The sequence below is a fragment of the Castanea sativa genome, chromosome 3, assembly GCF_040712315.1.
Source record: "Castanea sativa cultivar Marrone di Chiusa Pesio chromosome 3, ASM4071231v1".
Taxonomy (NCBI): domain Eukaryota; kingdom Viridiplantae; phylum Streptophyta; class Magnoliopsida; order Fagales; family Fagaceae; genus Castanea; species Castanea sativa.
The window spans coordinates 22,501,150-22,507,590 of record NC_134015.1 but is presented as its reverse complement, the minus strand read 5'-3'; the positions used below and the strand labels follow the sequence as shown (position 1 = coordinate 22,507,590).

At 34.5% G+C, this 6,441-nt stretch overlaps 1 long non-coding RNA gene across 1 annotated transcript; it reads left to right on the top strand.

Annotated features, from left to right (window-relative positions):
* Positions 1–1,336: 1,336 nt before the first annotated feature.
* Positions 1,337–3,714, top strand: LOC142626660 (uncharacterized). The gene is made up of 2 exons (XR_012842589.1): positions 1,337–1,987; positions 3,579–3,714. It is a non-coding gene; the product is annotated as an uncharacterized LOC142626660 (long non-coding RNA).
* Positions 3,715–6,441: the final 2,727 nt, after the last annotated feature.

The window sequence follows — 6,441 nt, the reverse complement described above, 5'->3', positions numbered from 1 at the left end:
ATTGCCACATATGCTCGGTTCTCTATGCTTAAAAAATCAATTTTCCATCCGGTTCCCAGTTTTCACGGTCCGACCTCCCGGTCTTGTCCGAGTCTGAAAGCCTTGCTTCAAACTTTGATTTGGTAAGTGCCTTCTCTCTCTCTCTCTCTCTCTCTCTCTCTCTCTCTCTCTCTCTCTCTCTCTCTCTCTCTCTCTCTCTCTCTCTCTCTCTCTCTCTCTCTCTCTCTCCAAAGCATAAGAATGTAGTTATAGATAAGTACAATATATTCCTAAGCAGTGGCGGAGCCGGGCCGAAGAGGGCCATGGCCCCCCCAAATTTTTTTCAACAACAAAAAATCATTTATATATATGAGATCCCGAAATCTATAAAACCAATCTCCCAATATAAGCTCCCGGCCCCCCAATCTTGCTATTAAAATTATTTTCCTTTCTAAATTTTCTTTAGAAATAAAAATGAAATGATATGTCCACAACATTTTTCACAATAAATTTAAGTGATGAGTTATTATTGCTTCTAATTTGAAACCACCACTTATATTACTTTTTTACACACCACTTAAATCCAAAATGACAAATTCATTATGAAAATATTGTGAGCATAACACTTTAGAAATACAAATACAGCAATTATCAAGATATCTATACAATAAAAGCACTTATTTATTTTTACAATTATCTCATAAAATAAAGGAGACAAAAAGTGGTTTCAATTTTTTGCTCTTCCTCATTAACAAAAATTTACTTGGCTTACTTTGAAATTAAGGTTTGAAGGAGGCTGTGTTCTGTGCACTTGTCTTCATCAACTTCAGAAAACAACACCAGTTTCTTTGCATTTCCACTGATGGTGGGTCTTTAATATCTTTTCAGTTTCTCTCCTTTCTGGCTTTCTCTCTCAGAGCACTAGCATTGGGAACACCCCCCCCAATTGCTATTTTGCATCCAAAACCTCAAAAATGGCCCAACATCCGAGTATGGGTTCTTAAAATTTTTGCAACCTGTGAACAGTGGGTTGTATATATAGAACCTACTGTTCACTTGGTTGTAAAAATAATAGTAATATTTTAATAGAAAATATCTACACTCTCTCTCCTCATTCACTCTACACAGTGTACAGACTACACTCCAATTCTCACTCATTCTCTTCAGTCACTCTTCTCCCTCTCTCTGCCAACTGCGAAAGCTCCACTACTCGTCACTCCAATCCCTCTCTTTCCCTCTTCCTTTTTTTTCCTCTTCAATCGCTCCAATCACCATATTACTCTATCCCCAAACTGAAGATTCAAGGGCTGTTGGTTTAATTTTGGGTTTCATTTGGAATTTGTGGGTTTCTCGGTGGAGCGCGCTTCCTCTCGTTTTTGGGTTTGTAGTTTCTCGTTGGTTGGATCGGTGATGGAACAAGTTGGTGTTTTTTTTCCTCTTCACTATATTGCTCTATTCCCTAACTGAAGATTCAAGGGTTGTTGGTTTAATTTTGGGTTTCGTTTGGAATTTGTGAGTTTCTCGGTGGAGTGCGCTTCCTCTCGTTTCTAGGTTTGTAGTTTCTCGGTGGTTGGATCGGTGATGGAACAAGTTGGTGTTTTTTGCCCTCTTCACTGTATTGCTCTATTCTCAAACTGAAGATTCAAGGGTTTGTTGGTTGGTTTAATTTTGGGTTTCGTTTGGAACTTTTGGGTTTCTTGGTGGAGCATGCATTTGGTCGTTTCTGGCTTTGTGGTTTCGTTTGGGTTTATGGTTTCGGTGATGGTTGTTGGTGTTTGTTTGAATCGGTGGCTAGATAGGTAAAGGCTGCTGTTGGTTTTTGTTTGAATCGGTGGTTGTGTTTGTCTATTTGAATTGGTGGCTATTTGGTTGTTTGAATCGGTGATGAATTGGTGTTGAATTGGTGGTTGTTCGAATCGGTGAAGAATCGGTGGGTTCTTTCTCTAACCGTTTGGGTCATCGGTGGGTGGTTTCTCAGCTCCAGCTTGATTGGGCTTTTGATACAGAGGTATGTTATTTTCTTCCTCCTTTGTTATTTTTTTGTTATATGTCTCAAATGAATTTTGAGTAGCTCCATCTGTTATTTTCTTCTTCCTCTCTTTTCAATAGTTTTCTTTTTAATAGCTCTGTAATTAGCTTTCTTTTCAATATCCTGTATATAGTCACCAAATTGCTGCCAAAGATATTACATACGCTCCATGTAATTTGAATATCCTAACACCCCTTGTAAGTTGGAATCCCCTTGATGATCTATAGGGATACTAATCATGCAGTCGGGACAAATCATTGGATATGTAAAGAAAATTAAAAGTTTCTGCATAATATCAACTTTATGTTTGTCATATAGTATAGGGTCCAATTGAAGATGTAATCACAGTGTCTATGTCAATTTCTCAATTTTGGGAATAGCTACTAATTTGTTTACATTACCTATTTTAAAAGGGATGGATTCACAACATAACATATCCCTATATGCTAATATCTTACAATCTAATTCCAACTTTGAGGCACAAGTTTTGGAAAAATCTCAAAATCCCCCAATGCCTATTGAAGATTCTTCCCCAGAACATGAAATTGTCACCCCCAAGACAGCAACACGGGGTGGAAACTTTAGTGTGGAGGAAGACGTCCTCCTTGTCTCGGCATGGCTTAACACTAGCGTGGATCCTAAGTGTGGTAATGAGCAAAAGCAAGAAACATTTACTGCTAAAGTTTGGCAATACTTTTGCCAACACAATACCAATGAAACAACGTGTTCTTCTTCCTCCCTAAAAAGTCGATGGTCTACGATTAATAGGGAGACAAGTAAATTTTGTGGGGCCATGGCTAAATTGCACTACATTGAAGAAGCACATGAACAAGAAAAAGAGGCTCTTTGAATCAAAGCGGAAAGGGTTCGAGTAGATGAACAATAAATTGGTCTTGAAAAGGAAAGGGTTCGAGTAGATAAAGAAAGAATTAGTTTGAAAAGGAAAGACTTCGGATTCAAATGCTTAAAGAGGATGAAAGAATTGGGATTGAAAAGGAAAGGCTTCATATTGAAATGGAAAAGGAGGACCAAAAAATAATGATGATGGATACAAGTGGCATGACCAAAATTCAAAGAACTTTTTTTGAAAAACACCAAGAGGAAATCATTGCAAGACTAACTGGTGGTAAATAGTTGGGTTTGACATGTAGATGATGTCTTGTGCTTGTTTTTTGTACTAGCTTATTTAGGCCTAGGTTTTGGCACATGTAAATGATGTCTTATTCCAATCTAATTTTTGGTACTAGCTTTTTTTTTTTTTTTTGGTTATGTACCAAAAAAGGTCTGGACTCTTATGTGATTCCTTGGTATTTTCTATTATGCCACTTATGTAATCACACATTTTTTTGTTATATGAAATGTTTATATATTCTCTATGATTGATGTCATGTCCTCTATACTTAAGTCTATGTTCAATCTTGTTTTGGTAAATGCTTCTGGGAGTTTTTTTGTTATATTATATTTCATAAACTAAGTAGTTTCAGTGCCCCCAAACAAATATTATAGAACTTGTTTTTCTTATCTTCCTTTCATTTATATTGATAAATTTTTTAACAATGTTGTCTTGAAGGTTTTTGTCCATGGGTCGTTCTTTGTTTCGGAAATTGCTTTTTGATGGCTCAGATGAGGATGAGATAATGAATAGACGTCTTAAGAGTTCAACATCACAACGTAAACGTCGTCGATATATTAGACGTAATCATTTGGTAGGTAATGAAAGACTTTATCTTGATTACTTTGTTGAATCTCTAGTATATCCTCCTAATTTATTTCAAAGGAGATTTAGGATGAGTCGTTACCTTTTTCTTTGTATTCAATCTAAGGTAGAAGCTCATGAAACTTACTTTATCCAGAAAAGAGATAATGCCCAAAGGCTTGGTTTATCTTCACTTCAAAAGATGACCGCTACAATTAGGATGCTTGCATATGGGGTAATGGCTGATTTTATGGATGAATATGTGTGGATTGGAGAAACCACTGCAATGGAGAGTATGAAAAAATTTATTGTAGCAGTGGTTGATATTTTCTTTGAGCAATACTTGAGGTCGCCAAACAATGAAGACATTGCTAGATTGTTCGCTCATTGTGAAAGCTGTGGATTTCCAGGGATGCTAGGAAGCATTGATTGCATGCATTGACAATGAAAAAATTGTCCAACTGCATATAAAGGTCAGTTTAGTGGTCATATCCTTAAGCCAACCATTATTTTGGAAGCAGTGGCATCATATGATCTTAGGATATGTCATGCATTTTTGGGTTACTAAGTCAAATAATGACATTAATGTGTTAGAAAGGTCTAATATATTTTCTGAGCTAGCAGAAGGACATTCTCTGGCAGTTAATTACTCAATCAATGGCAATGACTACATAATGGGATACTATCTTGCCGATGGCATATATCCAAAGTGATCAACATTTGTAAAAACAATTTCAGCTCCACAAGGACCAAAAAGAAAAATATTTGCAAAAGTCCAAGAGGCGTATAGGAAGGATGTAGAGCGTGCATTTGGAGTGCTTCAAGCAAGATTCGCAATTGTACGTGGACTTGCAAGATTTTTCTTCCCTGAAACACTCCAAGATATAATGAAAGCGTGATAATTCTCCATAACATGATCATTGAAGATGAGCGAGATGAAAATGAAGTAGTTGACTTCGATTATGAACAACTCGATGAAACTCCTCAAATACAAGTGTCACGTGAGCAGACAAATGAATTTACTGCATTCATCCACAATTATCAACGCATTTGAGACTAAGAAATTCGTTCTCAACTCCAATCCGACATCATTGACCATTTATGGCAAAGACAAGGCGATTTGTAGGAACTTGAATGTATGACATTATGTATGTGACTTTTTATTGTAATTTGATATAATATGTATGTGAGTATTCTGTAGACTACATTGGTAGTAATGTTCAACTGAAACTACTTCTTGGCATGTTGATATTTATATTGATATGTATTCGGTTTTTGATATGAGTTTTGAAAGGCTCATTGTATAGTTTATGTTTTGCTTGCATTTTGCGTAAATGGAATTTGACAAGTTCATAGTTTGTGTTTTGTACATGGGAAATTTGACCGGTTTATTATATAGTGTGTTTTGTGTAAATGAATTTTGGTAGGTACATTATGTAGCGTGTAAATGAAATTTGACAGATTCATTATATAGTGTATGTTTTATGTAAATAGATTTTGACAAGTTCATTATATAGTGCGTTTTGTGTAAATGAATTTTGACAGGTATATTATGTGGTGTGTAAATGGAATTTGGCAGATTCATTATATAGTGTATGTTTTATATTAATGAATTTTGACAGGTTCATTATATAGTGTGTTTTGCTTAAATAAATTTTGACAGGTATATTATGTAGTGTGTAAATGGAATTTGATAGGTTCATTATATAGTTTATATTTTATGTAAATGGATTTTGATAGGTTCATTATATAGTGTGTTTTGCGTAAATGAATTTTGATAGGCAGGTACAGTATATAGGGTGTAAATGGAATTTGACAAATTTATTATTTAGTGTAGGTTTTTTGTAAATGGATTTTGACAAGTTCAATATATAGTGTGTTTTGCATGAATGAATTTAAACACATTTTTTTTTCCAAACAAATAATTCTCATAGAAATATGGATTTCCAAAAATATAATTGTTCAATTAGAAAAAAATTCCTTTAAGAAAAGTTGAGTTGAGTTTTAAAAAATTTGACTGTTACTTATTTAAAAATATGACCATTGGAAACAAATAATAAAGAAAGAATAAAAAGAATATTTAAATGAGATGTTATAAATAAAGAAAGAATAAAGAATGAATAAAAATGAATATTTAAATGAGATGGTATAAATATTGAAACTGAAATGTTGAGTGTAATGTAAAGTGAGTTGGTATAATACATAAAGTAACTATTACAAAATAGAATTTTTTTGGCCACCTAAATGCTAGTACTCTCACTCTCTCTTATTTACGCTCTCACTCTCTCTTATTAGCGTTTTTGTTTTATTCTACAAGTTTTACAGTACTAATTGCCAAAGCCTAGGCTTTTTACTCTCCAACTTTAAGGCCTCGTTTGGGAGGAGAGAATGGAATGGAAAGGAATAAAAAGAATAATTTTAGAATATTCTTCCATTATCTTGTTTGGGAATTTTAATGGAGGGAATGAAAAGTCTATTCCCTTGTTTGGGAGTTTAAGTGAGAGTGAATGGAATGGGTGGGAGGAAACACTCATTCCTCTCTATACCTTTAAAACTTCAAATTTTCATTTCCCCCGAAATTGGGAGAAATGGGAGGGAATAAAATTAGATTTAATGAATTTTTTACTAAAACTCCCAAAATACCCCTATATATTCAACCCTTTATTTTAAAACAGAGGTCTAATAGTAATATTGTCATAAAATGATTTCATTCTATTCCCTTCATGTTACTCTCAAA